The sequence below is a fragment of the Hyla sarda genome, chromosome 8 (genome assembly GCF_029499605.1).
Source record: "Hyla sarda isolate aHylSar1 chromosome 8, aHylSar1.hap1, whole genome shotgun sequence".
NCBI lineage: Eukaryota > Metazoa > Chordata > Amphibia > Anura > Hylidae > Hyla > Hyla sarda.
In genome coordinates, this window is record NC_079196.1 from 171199827 (window position 1) to 171219406 (window position 19580).

Genomic DNA, 19580 nt, shown 5'->3' on the forward strand with positions numbered 1-19580 from the left:
ATAAGGTTGAGATAAAAAGGCAAAAAGGGCTAGATTATACAATGGTTCAGCCTTCATATATACTGTACTCTATATACAGTAAATAGGGTAATGCACATATGGGTGGGTAAGCCAGTTAGCAGCCAGTCTTTGTGTTTGTACAGGTACAGTGTGCATGGAGTCATTTACACATCTAATACTTCTCCCAGCTCAAAGCTTTGTACCTAGTGAGGGCAATTCTCTGTGAGATAACTGCAGCATTCCAGCACACATCTACCAGCTACTGTAGAATAAAGGTTGCCATACTGTTGTAGAATTAATCCAGTCTAGGTAACGTTAGTTCAGTTAATCCTATGCAGTGTTTCCCAACCAGTGTGCCTCCAGCTGTTGCAAAACTACAACTCCCAGCATGCTAGGACAGCCAGCAGGCATGCTGGGAGTTGTAGTTTGACAGCTGGCAGAACACTGGTTGGGAAACACTGGTATAATGTATAACATTGTTTTTGTACTGCTACACATAAGCATACACTGAGTTAGGTGATGCAAGGGTTATGTTTTTGTGTAATGCTACCAATGGTGGAAATGTAAGTATGCATGAGGTTTGGGTCACATGACCTTCCTTCAGACAGCTGTGGTAGTGGGGTGTGATGAGGGCAGATATTGTTACCCTAGGGGTAGATGGCATTAACCCCTTGTATTCGTGACACCAGGGCATGGTTTAGCCTAAAACCACCCGAAGGTATACCGCTGGAACCTGGACTAGGCACGAGGGCAATAAAGACTCCATCACCAAGTTACGGATAACGGTAGCTTTACTGAGGGTAGACAGTTGGTAAAGTATATACAGTTCAGCCAGGGCCCAAGGAGGTGACCAGTGACGCAGAGACCTTAAGGGCCTGCTGGGACTTGTAGTAGGACTGGACAATAGAATGCAGACCACGCTGACTTGACAGATGACAGGGACTGACTTGACTTGACTCATGAAGCTGTGACTTTAGCTTACTTGAATTGATGGTGGCTGCAGGACTTGACTTTGAGGCCTCCAACACTCTGCACACACAAACATTAGACACGACTGCACTGGACCTCAGCAGGAAGCAAGAGCTAAGAGAGACAAGCTAGCTCCACCCAGGGCTTATATGGGGGAGACTAGCAGGGAGCCCATAGGTCACTCTTGGGATCACCTGGTCACTGGTACCTCCTGGGTAACAATCACATGACGTAACTCTTAAAGATACAACACATTTTATAATACAATACACTGCAGAACATATGTACAGGGGGGGAAACAGGTGCAAGGGGCCCTCAGGACACTGAAGGAGGCTGCCTGACAGTGCAGCAAGGGTAAGGGGCAACATCTCCCGCATTGGGCCACCCTACAGCCTTCTGCTAGAAGTCACTAGAATGTTATTGTCACGATGCCGGCTGGCAGGTAGTGGATCCTCTGTGCCAGAGAGGGATTGGCGTGGACCGTGCTAGTGGATTGGTTCTAAGTCACTACTGGTTTTCACCAGAGCCCGCCGCAAAGCGGGATGGTCTTGCTGCGGCGGTAGTGACCAGGTCGTATCCACTAGCAACGGCTCAACCTCTCTGACTGCTGAAGATAGGCGCGGTACAAGGGAGTAGACAGAAGCAAGGTCGGACGTAGCAGAAGGTCGGGGCAGGCAGCAAGGATCGTAGTCGGGGGCAACGGCAGGAGGTCTGGAACACAGGCTAGGAACACACAAGGAAACGCTTTCACTGGCACAATGGCAACAAGATCCGGCGAGGGAGTGAAGGGGAAGCGAGGCACAAATAGGGAGTGCACAGGTGAACACACTAATTGGAACCACTGCGCCAATCAGCGGCGCAGTGGCCCTTTAAATCGCAGAGACCCGGCGCGCGCGCGCCCTAGGGAGCGGGGCCGCGCGCGCCGGGACAGGACAGACGGAGAGCGAGTCAGGTACGGGAGCCGGGATGCGCATCGCGAGCGGGCGCTACCCGCATCGCGAATCGCATCCCGGCTGGAGACGGTATCGCAGCGCACCGGGTCAGTGGAGCTGCCCGGAGCGCTGCGGTAGCGAGAGAGAAGCGAGCGCTCCGGGGAGGAGCGGGGACCCGGAGCGCTCGGCGTAACAGTACCCCCCCCCTTGGGTCTCCCCCTCTTCTTAGAGCCTGAGAACCTGAGGAGCAGACTTTTGTCTAGGATGTTGTCCTCAGGTTCCCAGGATCTCTCTTCAGGTCCACAGCCCTCCCAATCCACCAAAAAGAACCTTTTTCCTCTGACCGTCTTGGAGGCCAGTATCTCTTTCACTGAGAAGACGTCAGAAGAACCGGAGACAGGAGTGGGAGAAACTAATTTGGGAGAGAAACGGTTGATGATGAGTGGTTTAAGAAGAGAGACATGAAAGGCATTAGGAATACGGAGAGAAGGAGGAAGAAGAAGTTTGTAAGAGACAGGATTAATTTGGCACAAGACTTTGAAAGGACCAAGATAGCGTGGACCCAGTTTGTAACTGGGGACACGAAAGCGGACATATTTAGCGGAGAGCCATACCTTGTCTCCGGGAGCAAAAATGGGGGGAGCTCTTCTTTTCTTATCGGCAAACTTTTTCATGCGAGATGAAGCCTGTAAAAGAGAATCTTGGGTCTCTTTCCATATGGTGGAAAGATCACGAGTCACTTCATCTACAGCGGGCAAACCAGAGGGCAAGGGAGTAGGGAGGGGGGGAAGAGGGTGACGGCCGTACACCACGAAAAATGGAGATTTGGAGGAAGATTTAGAGACTCTAAAGTTATACGAGAATTCGGCCCATGGTAGAAGATCTGCCCAATCATCCTGGCGGGAGGAAACAAAATGTCGTAAATAATCACCCAAGACCTGGTTAATTCTTGCTACTTGTCCATTGGAGTGAGGATGATATGCAGAAGAAAAGTTTAATTTAATCTTGAGTTGTTTACAGAGAGCCCTCCAGAATTTTGACACGAATTGGACGCCTCTATCCGAGACTATCTGTGTGGGCAACCCGTGAAGACGAAAAATGTGTACAAAAAATTGTTTAGCCAATTGAGGCGCTGAAGGAAGACCAGGAAGAGGGATGAAATGTGCCATCTTGGAGAATCGATCAACGACCACCCAAACAACAGTGTTGCCACGGGATGGGGGTAGGTCTGTAATAAAATCCATACCAATCAGAGACCAAGGCTGTTCGGGGACAGGCAGAGGATGAAGAAAACCAGCGGGCTTCTGGCGAGGAGTCTTATCCCGGGCACAGACAGTGCAGGCTCGCACAAAGTCCACGACATCCGTCTCCAGAGTCGGCCACCAATAGAAGCGAGAGATGAGTTGCACAGATTTCTTGATGCCTGCATGACCTGCGAGATGGGAGGAGTGACCCCATTTGAGGATTCCGAGGCGTTGGCGTGGAGAGACGAAGGTCTTTCCTGGAGGAGTTTGCCTGATGGAGGCTGGAGAAGTGGAAATCAGGCAGTCAGGAGGAATGATGTGTTGCGGAGAGAGTTCAACTTCCGAGGCATCCGAGGAACGAGAGAGAGCATCGGCCCTAATGTTCTTATCGGCAGGCCGAAAGTGAATTTCAAAATTAAATCGGGCAAAGAACAGAGACCACCTGGCCTGGCGAGGATTCAGCCGTTGGGCAGACTGGAGATAGGAGAGGTTCTTGTGATCGGTGTAAATAATAACTGGAAATCTTGATCCCTCCAGCAGATGCCTCCATTCCTCAAGTGCTAATTTAATGGCTAGAAGCTCTCGATCCCCGATGGAGTAGTTCCTCTCCGCCGGAGAGAAGGTCCTAGAAAAAAAACCACAAGTAACAGCATGCCCAGAAGAATTTTTTTGTAGAAGGACCGCTCCAGCTCCTACAGAGGAGGCATCAACCTCCAATAGGAAGGGTTTAGATGGGTCAGGTCTGGAGAGCACGGGAGCCGAAGAAAAGGCAGACTTGAGCCGTTTAAAGGCGTCTTCCGCTTGAGGAGGCCAAGACTTGGGATTGGCATTTTTTTTGGTTAAAGCCACGATAGGGGCCACAACGGTAGAAAAATGTGGAATAAATTGCCTGTAATAATTGGCGAACCCCAAAAAACGTTGGATAGCACGGAGTCCGGAGGGGCGTGGCCAATCTAAGACGGCAGAGAGTTTGTCTGGATCCATTTGTAGTCCCTGGCCAGAGACCAAGTATCCTAGGAAAGGAAGAGATTGGCATTCAAACAGACATTTCTCTATCTTGGCATAAAGTTGATTGTCACGAAGTCTCTGAAGAACCATACGGACATGCTGGCGGTGTTCTTCTAGATTGGCAGAAAAAATCAGGATATCGTCCAGATATACAACAACACAGGAGTATAAGAGATCACGAAAAATTTCATTAACAAAGTCTTGGAAGACGGCAGGGGCGTTGCACAGGCCAAAGGGCATGACCAGATACTCAAAGTGTCCATCTCTAGTGTTAAATGCCGTTTTCCATTCATCCCCCTCTCTGATGCGGATGAGATTATAAGCACCTCTTAAGTCCAGTTTGGTAAAGATGTGGGCACCTTGGAGGCGATCAAAGAGTTCAGAGATGAGGGGTAGGGGGTAGCGGTTCTTTACCGTGATTTTATTAAGACCGCGGTAGTCAATGCAAGGACGTAGAGAGCCATCTTTTTTGGACACAAAGAAAAATCCGGCTCCGGCAGGAGAGGAGGATTTACGGATAAAGCCTTTTTTTAAATTTTCCTGCATGTACTCCGACATAGCAAGAGTCTCTGGGGCGGACAGAGGATAGATTCTGCCCCGGGGTGGAGTAGTGCCCGGGAGGAGGTCAATAGGACAATCATAAGGCCTGTGAGGAGGTAGAGTCTCAGCTTGTTTTTTGCAAAAAACATCCGCAAAGTCCATATAGGCCTTAGGGAGACCGGTTACAGGGGGAACCACAGAGTCACGGCAAGGGGTACTGGGAACCGGTTTTAGGCAGTCCTTGAAACAAGAGGGCCCCCAACTCTTGATCTCCCCAGTGGACCAATCCAGGGTTGGGGAATGGAGTTGAAGCCAGGGTAATCCAAGGAGGATTTCGGAAGTGCAATTGGGGAGGACCAAAAATTCAATCTTCTCGTGATGAGGTCCGATGCACATTAGAAGGGGCTCCGTGCGGAAACGTATGGTACAGTCCAATCTTTCATTGTTTACACAATTGATGTAGAGGGGTCTGGCGAGACTGGTCACTGGGATGTTGAACCTGTTGACGAGAGAGGCCAAAATAAAATTTCCTGCAGATCCGGAATCCAAGAAGGCCATAGTAGAGAAGGAGAAGGCAGAGGCAGATATCCGCACAGGCACAGTAAGACGTGGAGAAGCAGAGTAGACATCAAGGACTGTCTCACCTTTGTGCGGAGTCAGCGTACGTCTTTCCAGGCGGGGAGGACGGATAGGACAATCCTTCAGGAAGTGTTCGGTACTGGCACAGTACAGGCAGAGATTCTCCATGCGGCGTCGTGTCCTCTCTTGAGGTGTCAGGCGAGACCGGTCGACCTGCATAGCCTCCACGGTGGGAGGCACAGGAACGGATTGCAGGGGACCAGAGGAGAGAGGAGCCGGGGAGAAAAAACGCCTTGTGCGAACAAAGTCCATATCCTGGCGGAGCTCCTGACGCCTTTCGGAAAAACGCATGTCAATGCGAGTGGCAAGATGGATGAGTTCATGTAGGTTAGCAGGGATTTCTCGTGCGGCCAGAACATCTTTAATGTTGCTGGATAGGCCTTTTTTAAAGGTCGCGCAGAGGGCCTCATTATTCCAGGATAATTCTGAAGCAAGAGTACGGAATTGTACGGCGTACTCGCCAATGGAAGAATTACCCTGGACCAGGTTCAACAGGGCAGTCTCAGCAGAAGAGGCTCGGGCAGGTTCCTCAAAGACACTTCGAATTTCCGAGAAGAAGGAGTGTATAGAGGCAGTGACGGGGTCATTGCGGTCCCAGAGCGGTGTGGCCCATGACAGAGCTTTTCCAGACAGAAGGCTGACTACGAAAGCCACATTAGACCATTCAGTAGGAAACTGGTCCGACATCATCTCCAAGTGCAGGGAACATTGGGAAAGAAAGCCACGGCAGAATTACAGTCCCCATCAAATTTATCCGGCAAGGATAGTCGTAGACCAGAAGCGGCCACTCGCTGCGGAGGAGGTGCAGGAGCTGGCGGAGGAGATGATTGCTGAAGCTGTGGTAGTAGCTGCTGTAGCATCACGGTCAGTTGAGACAGCTGTTGGCCTTGTTGCGCTATCTGTTGTGACTGCTGGGCGACCACCGTGGTGAGGTCGGCGACAACTGGCAGAGGAACTTCAGCGGGATCCATGGCCGGATCTACTGTCACGATGCCGGCTGGCAGGTAGTGGATCCTCTGTGCCAGAGAGGGATTGGCGTGGACCGTGCTAGTGGATCGGTTCTAAGTCACTACTGGTTTTCACCAGAGCCCGCCGCAAAGCGGGATGGTCTTGCTGCGGCGGTAGTGACCAGGTCATATCCACTAGCAACGGCTCAACCTCTCTGACTGCTGAAGATAGGCGCGGTACAAGGGAGTAGACAGAAGCAAGGTCGGACGTAGCAGAATGTCGGGGCAGGCAGCAAGGATCGTAGTCGGGGGCAACGGCAGGAGGTCTGGAACACAGGCTAGGAACACACAAGGAAACGCTTTCACTGGCACAATGGCAACAAGATCCGGCGAGGGAGTGAAGGGGAAGCGAGGCACAAATAGGGAGTGCACAGGTGAACACACTAATTGGAACCACTGCGCCAATCAGCGGCGCAGTGGCCCTTTAAATCGCAGAGACCCGGCGCGCGCGCCCTAGGGAGCGGGGCCGCGCGCGCCGGGACAGGACAGACGGAGAGCGAGTCAGGTACGGGAGCCGGGATGCGCATCGCGAGCGGGCGCTACCCGCATCGCGAATCGCATCCCGGCTGGAGACGGTATCGCAGCGCACCGGGTCAGTGGAGCTGCCCGGAGCGCTGCGGTAGCGAGAGAGAAGCGAGCGCTCCGGGGAGGAGCGGGGACCCGGAGCGCTCGGCGTAACAGTTATGGGTGGAGCCCCCATAAGGAGAAGTCTCTCAAGTCCAACTCTCTCTCCCTAAAAGGCTGGAACTTGTCTAGGGTTAAGGGTGAGTAGGAGTAGGGACATGTCTGTCTTCTCATTGTCTATTGGCTATCCTCATTGTCAGCTCACTGTCTTGTTCCCCCTTCAGGGGTGGCCGCCAAGGACAGAATTATCATCATTTTATTTTTGAAAATCATTTGTTGCCGCCATCTTTGCACTATCCCCTAAGGAGAGGACTATTTTAATGGTGGTGCAAGATTAAACTTAACCCCTTAAGGACCAGGCCAATTTTCATTGTTGCCCCTTCGTTTTTTTCCTCATCGCACTTTAATAGCCATTACTTTTTTTTTTTCATCTACACACCCATATAAGAGCTTGTTTTTTTACATGACCAATTGTACTTTGTAATGTCTTCATTCATTTTTCCATAGCATATGCTCCAAAATGATTTAAAAAAAATATCTGTGAGGTAAAATTTGGGGTCGTTTTCTATTTACGCCATTTACACCATTCACTGTGAAGTCAAACTAACATGTAATCTTGATATTTTAGGTTGGCACAAATAAAGTAATATCCGATTTGTATAGTTTGCATCATGTTTTACTAATTTAAAAAAAATTCTAAACTTTTTAAGGAAAAAAAAATTGTATTGCCATTTACTGACCCCTATAACTTTTTTAAACTTTTGTAAATGTTTTTTTTTTTTTACACTTTACAATTGGAGCAATCATTGGATTTCTCATACAGATCAATGTAGTTCCATAGAACTACATTGATCTATGTGCTCTACGCTTCATTGAAAAAGCCTGGCTCAATCACAGAGCCGCATCCAGCACAGGAGGAGAGCTAAGCCCTCCAGCTACCTCAGCAGTGGATCGGTAAAACTGACATGTTTCCTGTATTCTGTGGGTCAATACAATTAAAAATATACCCATGTTTAAATGCTTTTATTTTATTTTACTGCACTTTAAAGAAAAATCTAACTTTTTTCACAAAATTAGTATGCATTACATTGCCCTTATCTGACCCCCTATAACTTTCTCATTTTTCAGGCTGTATAAAGGCTCATTTGCATCGTGATCTGTCGTTTTTATTAGTGACACATTTGTGTATGACTTTTTTTTCCTGGGATGTGATGTGACTAAAAGCCCCAATTATGAGCATACATGTACATTGCTGTGCGCTATGTCCCAGGGCACAGTGATGTAAATGTATGTTGCGTCTCCAATATGGGTTAAAAATATAAATAAAAAAGTGAGTATTCTTCCTCTGACAAAGTGCGGGTTGGGGGATTTCCATCTAGTCTGAGGGTGCATCTGGGCCAGTATCATTAATGCAGGGAAGCCCGTCTCCGGGAGGGGAGTGGCCTCAATACATATAACTTAGAAAAGGAGAGATCCTAGACAAAGATACAGGGCTGATGTCACCAAAAATGTTTGTATCCACTCATTGAATACAGATATTACAAAAGGTGAGAAAATTAAACATAAAATACAACTTTACAAACATACATGTGTTTTCAATGGGGAGAGGGAAATACGGCAGGTAAAATAAGTATTAAACATGCTACCATTTTCTCACTAAATATATTTACAAAGGTGTTATGGACATGAAATTTTCCTCAGATTTTGGTAACAACCAAGTAATTTTTATATACAAAGAACCCAAAACAATTAAGCTCAAAAATTTACATCTTAAGGACACAGGACGTACATTGTACCTGCTCCCACCATGTGAATCGCGTTTAGGAGCTGAGGGTGCTTCTGTTACGCCGAGCGCTCCGGGTCCCCGCTCCTCCCCGGAGCGCTCGCTTCTCTCTCGCTACCGCAGCGCTCCGGGCAGCTCCACTGACCCGGTGCGCTGCGATACCGTCTCCAGCCGGGATGCGATTCGCGATGCGGGTAGCGCCCGCTCGCGATGCGCATCCCGGCTCCCGTACCTGACTCGCTCTCCGTCTGTCCTGTCCCGGCGCGCGCGGCCCCGCTCCCTAGGGCGCGCGCGCGCCGGGTCTCTGCGATTTAAAGGGCCACTGCGCCGCTGATTGGCGCAGTGGTTCCAATTAGTGTGTTCACCTGTGCACTCCCTATTTATACCTCACTTCCCCTTCACTCCCTCGCCGGATCTTGTTGCCATTGTGCCAGTGAAAGCGTTTCCTTGTGTGTTCCTAGCCTGTGTTCCAGACCTCCTGCCGTTGCCCCCGACTACGATCCTTGCTGCCTGCCCCGACCTTCTGCTACGTCCGACCTTGCTTCTGTCTACTCCCTTGTACCGCGCCTATCTTCAGCAGTCAGAGAGGTTGAGCCGTTGCTAGTGGATACGACCTGGTCACTACCGCCGCAGCAAGACCATCCCGCTTTGCGGCGGGCTCTGGTGAAAACCAGTAGTGACTTAGAACCGATCCACTAGCACGGTCCACGCCAATCCCTCTCTGGCACAGAGGATCCACTACCTGCCAGCCGGCATCGTGACAGTAGATCAGGCCATGGATCCCGCTGAAGTTCCTCTGCCAGTTGTCGCCGACCTCACCACGGTGGTCGCCCAGCAGTCACAACAGATAGCGCAACAAGGCCAACAGCTGTCTCAACTGACCGTGATGCTACAGCAGCTACTACCACAGCTTCAGCAATCATCTCCTCCGCCAGCTCCTGCACCTCCTCCGCAGCGAGTGGCCGCTTCTGGTCTACGACTATCCTTGCCGGATAAATTTGATGGGGACTCTAAATTCTGCCGTGGCTTTCTTTCCCAATGTTCCCTGCACTTGGAGATGATGTCGGACCAGTTTCCTACTGAAAGGTCTAAGGTGGCTTTCGTAGTCAGCCTTCTGTCTGGAAAAGCTCTGTCATGGGCCACACCGCTCTGGGACCGCAATGACCCCGTCACTGCCTCTATACACTCCTTCTTCTCGGAAATTCGAAGTGTCTTTGAGGAACCTGCCCGAGCCTCTTCTGCTGAGACTGCCCTGTTGAACCTGGTCCAGGGTAATTCTTCCGTTGGCGAGTACGCCGTACAATTCCGTACTCTTGCTTCAGAATTATCCTGGAATAATGAGGCCCTCTGCGCGACCTTTAAAAAAGGCCTATCCAGCAACATTAAAGATGTTCTGGCCGCAAGAGAAATCCCTGCTAACCTACATGAACTCATCCATCTTGCCACTCGCATTGACATGCGTTTTTCCGAAAGGCGTCAGGAGCTCCGCCAGGATATGGACTTTGTTCGCACAAGGCGTTTTTTCTCCCCGGCTCCTCTCTCCTCTGGTCCCCTGCAATCCGTTCCTGTGCCTCCCGCCGTGGAGGCTATGCAGGTCGACCGGTCTCGCCTGACACCTCAAGAGAGGACACGACGCCGCATGGAGAATCTCTGCCTGTACTGTGCCAGTACCGAACACTTCCTGAAGGATTGTCCTATCCGTCCTCCCCGCCTGGAAAGACGTACGCTGACTCCGCACAAAGGTGAGACAGTCCTTGATGTCTACTCTGCTTCTCCACGTCTTACTGTGCCTGTGCGGATATCTGCCTCTGCCTTCTCCTTCTCTACTATGGCCTTCTTGGATTCCGGATCTGCAGGAGATTTTATTTTGGCCTCTCTCGTCAACAGGTTCAACATCCCAGTGACCAGTCTCGCCAGACCCCTCTACATCAATTGTGTAAACAATGAAAGATTGGACTGTACCATACGTTTCCGCACGGAGCCCCTTCTAATGTGCATCGGACCTCATCACGAGAAGATTGAATTTTTGGTCCTCCCCAATTGCACTTCCGAAATCCTCCTTGGACTACCCTGGCTTCAACTCCATTCCCCAACCCTGGATTGGTCCACTGGGGAGATCAAGAGTTGGGGGCCCTCTTGTTTCAAGGACTGCCTAAAACCGGTTCCCAGTACCCCTTGCCGTGACTCTGTGGTTCCCCCTGTAACCGGTCTCCCTAAGGCCTATATGGACTTTGCGGATGTTTTTTGCAAAAAACAAGCTGAGACTCTACCTCCTCACAGGCCTTATGATTGTCCTATTGACCTCCTCCCGGGCACTACTCCACCCCGGGGCAGAATCTATCCTCTGTCCGCCCCAGAGACTCTTGCTATGTCGGAGTACATCCAGGAAAATTTTAAAAAAGGCTTTATCCGTAAATCCTCCTCTCCTGCCGGAGCCGGATTTTTCTTTGTCTCCAAAAAAGATGGCTCTCTACGTCCTTGCATTGACTACCGCGGTCTTAATAAAATCACGGTAAAGAACCGCTACCCCCTACCCCTCATCTCTGAACTCTTTGATCGCCTCCAAGGTGCCCACATCTTTACCAAACTGGACTTAAGAGGTGCTTATAATCTCATCCGCATCAGAGAGGGGGATGAATGGAAAACGGCATTTAACACTAGAGATGGACACTTTGAGTATCTGGTCATGCCCTTTGGCCTGTGCAACGCCCCTGCCGTCTTCCAAGACTTTGTTAATGAAATTTTTCGTGATCTCTTATACTCCTGTGTTGTTGTATATCTGGACGATATCCTGATTTTTTCTGCCAATCTAGAAGAACACCGCCAGCATGTCCGTATGGTTCTTCAGAGACTTCGTGACAATCAACTTTATGCCAAGATAGAGAAATGTCTGTTTGAATGCCAATCTCTTCCTTTCCTAGGATACTTGGTCTCTGGCCAGGGACTACAAATGGATCCAGACAAACTCTCTGCCGTCTTAGATTGGCCACGCCCCTCCGGACTCCGTGCTATCCAACGTTTTTTGGGGTTCGCCAATTATTACAGGCAATTTATTCCACATTTTTCTACCGTTGTGGCCCCTATCGTGGCTTTAACCAAAAAAAATGCCAATCCCAAGTCTTGGCCTCCTCAAGCGGAAGACGCCTTTAAACGGCTCAAGTCTGCCTTTTCTTCGGCTCCCGTGCTCTCCAGACCTGACCCATCTAAACCCTTCCTATTGGAGGTTGATGCCTCCTCTGTAGGAGCTGGAGCGGTCCTTCTACAAAAAAATTCTTCCGGGCATGCTGTTACTTGTGGTTTTTTTTTCTAGGACCTTCTCTCCGGCGGAGAGGAACTACTCCATCGGGGATCGAGAGCTTCTAGCCATTAAATTAGCACTTGAGGAATGGAGGCATCTGCTGGAGGGATCAAGATTTCCAGTTATTATTTACACCGATCACAAGAACCTCTCCTATCTCCAGTCTGCCCAACGGCTGAATCCTCGCCAGGCCAGGTGGTCTCTGTTCTTTGCCCGATTTAATTTTGAAATTCACTTTCGGCCTGCCGATAAGAACATTAGGGCCGATGCTCTCTCTCGTTCCTCGGATGCCTCGGAAGTTGAACTCTCTCCGCAACACATCATTCCTCCTGACTGCCTGATTTCCACTTCTCCAGCCTCCATCAGGCAAACTCCTCCAGGAAAGACCTTCGTCTCTCCACGCCAACGCCTCGGAATCCTCAAATGGGATCACTCCTCCCATCTCGCAGGTCATGCAGGCATCAAGAAATCTGTGCAACTCATCTCTCGCTTCTATTGGTGGCCGACTCTGGAGACGGATGTCGTGGACTTTGTGCGAGCCTGCACTGTCTGTGCCCGGGATAAGACTCCTCGCCAGAAGCCCGCTGGTTTTCTTCATCCTCTGCCTGTCCCCGAACAGCCTTGGTCTCTGATTGGTATGGATTTTATTACAGACCTACCCCCATCCCGTGGCAACACTGTTGTTTGGGTGGTCGTTGATCGATTCTCCAAGATGGCACATTTCATCCCTCTTCCTGGTCTTCCTTCAGCGCCTCAGTTGGCTAAACAATTTTTTGTACACATTTTTCGTCTTCACGGGTTGCCCACACAGATAGTCTCGGATAGAGGCGTCCAATTCGTGTCAAAATTCTGGAGGGCTCTCTGTAAACAACTCAAGATTAAATTAAACTTTTCTTCTGCATATCATCCTCAATCCAATGGACAAGTAGAAAGAATTAACCAGGTCTTGGGTGATTATTTACGACATTTTGTTTCCTCCCCCCAGGATGACTGGGCAGATCTTCTACCATGGGCCGAATTCTCGTATAACTTTAGAGTCTCTGAATCTTTCTCCAAATCCCCATTTTTCGTGGTGTACGGCCGTCACCCTCTTCCCCCCCTCCCTACTCCCTTGCCCTCTGGTTTGCCCGCTGTAGATGAAGTGACTCGTGATCTTTCCACCATATGGAAAGAGACCCAAGATTCTCTTTTACAGGCTTCATCTCGCATGAAAAAGTTTGCCGATAAGAAAAGAAGAGCTCCCCCCATTTTTGCTCCAGGAGACAAGGTATGGCTCTCCGCTAAATATGTCCGCTTTCGTGTCCCCAGTTACAAACTGGGTCCACGCTATCTTGGTCCTTTCAAAGTCTTGTGCCAAATTAATCCTGTCTCTTACAAACTTCTTCTTCCTCCTTCTCTTCGTATTCCCAATGCCTTTCATGTCTCTCTTCTTAAACCACTCATCATCAACCGTTTCTCTCCCAAATTAGTTTCTCCCACTCCTGTCTCCGGTTCTTCTGACGTCTTCTCAGTGAAAGAGATACTGGCCTCCAAGACGGTCAGAGGAAAAAGGTTCTTTTTGGTGGATTGGGAGGGCTGTGGACCTGAAGAGAGATCCTGGGAACCTGAGGACAACATCCTAGACAAAAGTCTGCTCCTCAGGTTCTCAGGCTCTAAGAAGAGGGGGAGACCCAAGGGGGGGGTACTGTTACGCCGAGCGCTCCGGGTCCCCGCTCCTCCCCGGAGCGCTCGCTTCTCTCTCGCTACCGCAGCGCTCCGGGCAGCTCCACTGACCCGGTGCGCTGCGATACCGTCTCCAGCCGGGATGCGATTCGCGATGCGGGTAGCGCCCGCTCGCGATGCGCATCCCGGCTCCCGTACCTGACTCGCTCTCCGTCTGTCCTGTCCCGGCGCGCGCGGCCCCGCTCCCTAGGGCGCGCGCGCGCCGGGTCTCTGCGATTTAAAGGGCCACTGCGCCGCTGATTGGCGCAGTGGTTCCAATTAGTGTGTTCACCTGTGCACTCCCTATTTATACCTCACTTCCCCTTCACTCCCTCGCCGGATCTTGTTGCCATTGTGCCAGTGAAAGCGTTTCCTTGTGTGTTCCTAGCCTGTGTTCCAGACCTCCTGCCGTTGCCCCCGACTACGATCCTTGCTGCCTGCCCCGACCTTCTGCTACGTCCGACCTTGCTTCTGTCTACTCCCTTGTACCGCGCCTATCTTCAGCAGTCAGAGAGGTTGAGCCGTTGCTAGTGGATACGACCTGGTCACTACCGCCGCAGCAAGACCATCCCGCTTTGCGGCGGGCTCTGGTGAAAACCAGTAGTGACTTAGAACCGATCCACTAGCACGGTCCACGCCAATCCCTCTCTGGCACAGAGGATCCACTACCTGCCAGCCGGCATCGTGACAGCTTCACACACAGTGGGTCCCAGTCTCTATCAGCAACTGGGACACACAGTTAATGCCAGACATTGCCAATAGGGTCAATGTCCGGAATTAACCCTTTAGACCCCATGATAAAAGCTTTGACCTACAAAAAGGTCTCATTGTGGTCATGATTTCAGCAGAGAGCACTGTGTTCCAAAAAGAAAATAATTTCCTCTGTAGTATTCAGCAGCTAATACGTTCTGGAAGGGACATCGCTGCAGCCGGTGATACGCCGACGGCTCTGTGACGTCTCCGTCCACAGGAAGTTGAATGAGGTTCGCACCGCTGGACCGTGAGGCCGGTACCGGACCAACGGGGGCATGTAGGAAGGTATGTTAAAGTTTATTTAGTTTATTTTTGCAGCCTGGGCACAGCGATATATCAAAGTCTTGCACTACAGTTGTTCTTTAAGAAAACTCTCAAATGGTTTCAAAGAAAGAAAATAAAGCTGCTAGACTGACCCAGCCAACCACCTGACTTAAATCCTATTGAAAAATCTATGAAAGGAACTGAAGATCATGATTCATAGAAGAGGCCCACGGAACCTTCCAGATATAAAGACTGTGTGGAAGAATGGGTAAAAATCGCACCAGAGCAATGCATGCAACTAGTTTCTCCATACAAAAGGTGTCTTGAAGCTATCTTGCCCTGTTTTATTTCACGCAGGTTATTTGTTTTGGTATCTTTGTATGTATGGATTTCATATCAATAGCACCTTTGGAAATATATTTAGTGAGAAACATGGTGACATGTTCAATACGTTGTTCACCAGCTGGAAGCTGAAATGTTTGGCTGACTTTTCTAGCAGTTCTCATTGGAAGATGCTTCCTCTACAAACAGAGAAGAAGGTATTATTCTGTATATATTTGGGTTGGGAAATGAAACTAAGTATGCATGTCCAGGCTTAATCTTCTAAGTAGGTGAACATTACAGTGTGGATTCCAGGAGGCAACATTATAAGAATATAAAAAGAATACCTCACAAGTGGAGCAGTTTGTCAATACATTGCAGAACCAATATATATTCTATGACGAATTACAATGCAATAACATTTAATGCTCGGGCCACCCAGTTTAAGTATTTCTGCTAGTGGAGATCAATATATTTCTCATATTAGGATGTCCTATTCATTTGACTGGAAATAACTAGGTAATAAGTGTATGGGGGGGGGGGGGGTTGGGGTTCAACATCTGGATAACCACAGATAACCAGAATTGGTTAAAAATGTCCCCTGCAATGAAATAAGCATATATGTCTCTTGTGAATGGAGCTTTATTGTGGGTGCCAAAGATAGAGCGAAGGTGTCTTCATGGCAACTGAAAGCCTGGCCAGAAAAGGCGAAGTGGAAACATTGTAAGGTGAATCTTGTTTTATAGGATGGGCCATTTTTAATACATGGGCACAGTTTGGATATGTGTTTATTCAGGGGGTAAAGTGTGAATGTAAGGGCACAGTATAGACATTTCCTATTCAGATGCACAATGTGTACATTTTGTATTTAGGGGAACAATCCTATTACACCCTGTCTCTGAAAATAGGTAAAATGACAGTGCACTGCAATAAACTGTATTTTATATTTTTATCAGTAGTCAGTTACAATTGGAACGGAACCAGTGAAATGGACTATGGCCCACATTTATCATTGTCTTTGGACTGTTTTTTGTGTCTAAAAAGGGGCAAAAAAAGGAGCAAGCAGGGTTTTTTGTGCCTTTTTTTGCGACTTTTTGTTTACACATTTCTGCAGATTTTGTGTTGCAATCCACTGATTTTGGCAATACACATGATATGGAAGGGTTTTATCAACTGCGCCTTTTTGTGAAAAGGAGCAAAAAAGGTGGAAAGCCACTGAAAAGTCTCTAAAACTAAACCAGCCCAGACATGGTGTAGCAGAAATTTTAGAAAATGTAACTTGCACAAAATGTATCAAATGCTCTTTGACCATTTAATACATTTGGTGCTCCTTCCTACACATTACCAGCACACAAAAAAAGGTGTAAAAAAATGCTTCACTTACACTACAATGATAAATGTGGGCCAATATATTGAGGTATATATGCGCTGATTTGACCATATTTCTAATAAAAAAAAATACTATTATACATCACGTTGCATTATATACATTTTTCCTCAAATGTGTACTTTTGTGTACTGTAGTTATATACTTCTATTTGCAATGAGTCTTGTGGCTCAGTGTTTGCACTGTTAAAAGTGCTATATCTCCATAGTTTGTGTGAGTTTCCTCCAGTCCTATAAAACGCGCTCCAGGACAAATTAATTGTGAACCCCGCTGGGGACACACAGAACGATCTGAATATTGGAGCTTTGTACAGCATTGTGGAATATGTTGGTTCTGTCTAAATTAACAAAATAATAAGCAATCATTGTTTTCTGTATTTCTTCAGGGAAGATTATCACATTGGAGAAATGCAGAATGGGCCCTTCTAATGTCCAGTGCTTATCACTGCAGATTATTATACAAAAGCAGCAGTTTTCTGAAGTAGAAGATACACGATTTGGGTGTATCTCCTAAGTGATCAATGGTGGTGGACAAGTGTCCATTTCTACTGACCCTTCCTCGTAAACAGAGACACACCATAAACCTCTCAGATCTTAAAGGGGTACTCCGGTGAAAACCTTTTTTCTTTTAAATCAACTGGTGGCAGTAAGTTAAACATATCTGTAAATTACTTCTATTAAAAAATCTTAATCCTTCCAGTACTTATTAGCTGCTCAATGCTACAGAGTAAATTCCTTTCTTTTTGTAACACTGATGACATCACGAGCACAGTGCTCTCTGCTGACATCTCTGTCCATTTTAGCAGATGTAAGCTAAGGGAAGCATGGTGGCTCAGTGGTTAGCACTGCTGCCTTGCAGTGCTGGGGACTTGGGGTCAAATCCCACTAAGGACAATAAATAAAGTGTTATTATTATTATAATAACGTCAGCAGAGAGCACTGTGCTCGTGATCAGAGAGCATTCCAAAAAGAAAAGAATTTCCTCTGTACTATTCAGCAGCTAATAAGTACAGGAAGGATTAAGATTTTTTAATAGAAGTAATTTACAAATATGTTTAACTTCCTGCCACCAGTTGATTTAAAGGTTTTCCCCGGAGTACCCCTTTAACCTGTAGCTCACAACCTATACACAACAAGATGATGTTCTCTGATGCTGAGAAGGCTGCAATTGTGTCCATCTTGGACAAAGCTGAAACTTTGGAAAGGAAATTTTTTATTTGCTTTTCTTATTTTTACAACATTAAAAACAATGACATGTTCGGTTTTACTTCCATTCACATGTACTTTAAAAAGGGCAATCATTTTGTATTAATCGTGTCGTGTATATTGGTAATTCTGTAAAGATGCAAAGATATCATAAGCGAGCAGTAGATATGAACATTTCCTTCCAATATGATAGCTATTGGTTTTTTTTCTAGTTAGAGTTTTAATTAAAGGGGTACTCCGGCGCCAAGACATCTTATCCCCTATCCAAAGCATAGGGGATAATATGCCTGATCACGGGGGTCCCACCGCTGGGGACCCCCTGTGATCTTGCATGCAGCACCCCGTTACAATCAGTCCCCGGAGCATGTTCGCTCCAGGTCTGATTACTGGCGATCACGGGGCCGGAGCAATGTGACGTCACGGCCCCACCCCTGTGTGACATCACTCTCGGCTCCCTCAATGCAAGTCTATGGGAGGGGGCGTGACAGCTGTCACGCCCCCTCCCATAGGCTTGCAATGAGGGGGTGGAGCATAACATAACACGGGGGCGGGGCCGTGACGTCGCAATGCTCCGGCCCCGTTATCGCCTTTAAAGAGGGGTATTCCAGTGGCTAAAAACTTATCAGTTACTTACTGGTCACAGAGGCGGGGGTCTGACTTCTGGACCCGAAACCACAACCCCCCACCCTAAAATTCTCTGGATGGAAATCAGACTCTCTCAGCTGAATGGTGTGGCAGGTTGAACAATAAATTCTCTAGGAATCCGCCAGAGTAAGCCAAGTACAATGTCCAGCTATTTCTGGCAGCTCCATAGAGAATGAATAGTGTGTGCGCTAACTAGCTACTCTATTCCGTCAGGCGAGTTGGGTCCCTTCACAGGTGGTTCCAAAGATTGGACCCTCTTCATGATCAGACACTGCTGAAATATACCTTTAACTATAACTATTATGTCTATGGCTGACTTAAAGGGGTACTCCGGTGACAACCTTTTTTCTTTTAAATGAACTGGTGGCAGAAAGTTAAACATATTTGTAAATTACTTCTATTAAAAAATCTTAACCCTTCCAGTACTTATTAGCTGCTGAATGCTACAGAGGAAATTCCTTTCTTTTTGGAACACTGATGACATCCCGAGCACAGTGCTCTCTGCTGACATCTCTGTCCATTTTAGCAACCGTGCATAGCAGATGTATACAAAGGGCAGCATGGTGGCTCAGTGGTTAGCACTGCTGACTTGCAGTGCTGGGGACTTGGGTTCAAATCCCACTAAGGACAACAATAAATAAAGCGTTATTTTTATTATAATAACGTCAGCAGAGAGAACTGTGCTCTTGATGTCATTAGAGAGCATTCCAAAAAGAAAATAATTTCCTCTGTAGTATTCAGCAGCTAATAAGTACAGGAAGGATTAAGATTTTTTAATAGAAGTAATTTACAAATATGTTTAACTTTCTGCCACCAGTTGATTTAAAAGAAAAAAGGTTTTCGCCGGAGTACCCCTTTAAGGACATCTAATAATGTGATCATATTGATGAAAGGTTTCTTTTCATCAGTTTTCCATTGCATTTGGGTAGACAGAAAAGCTTAGACATTTGTGCAAAAGAAAATGTACCCATTATAGATCAAGTGGGATATAAAAATCTACATTACAGAAGAGTACATTCTGTTATATCTGTCATGAATCTTAATGCAAGTGAATGCAAATAGAACCTTACCCTAAGGGGAAAAATACTTTACTAAGCCATAGGCTGTGTTCACACATAGTATTTTGGTCACTATTTTCAGTCAAAACCAGGAGTGGAATCAACACAGAGAAAAACTATAAAGGAAAGGTTCACATCTTTTTCTATGTTTTGGACACACTCTTAGTTTTGGCAAAAAATACTGATCGAAATAATTCTTATG

General features: G+C 47.7%; 1 protein-coding gene across 1 annotated transcript in view; it reads right to left on the minus strand.

Moving 5' to 3' along the window:
- LOC130284297 (hemoglobin subunit alpha-5-like) overlaps positions 1-19580 on the minus strand; it is a 65504-nt gene that overhangs the window by 32740 nt on the left and 13184 nt on the right. The gene's annotated exons all lie outside the window — the stretch shown is intronic.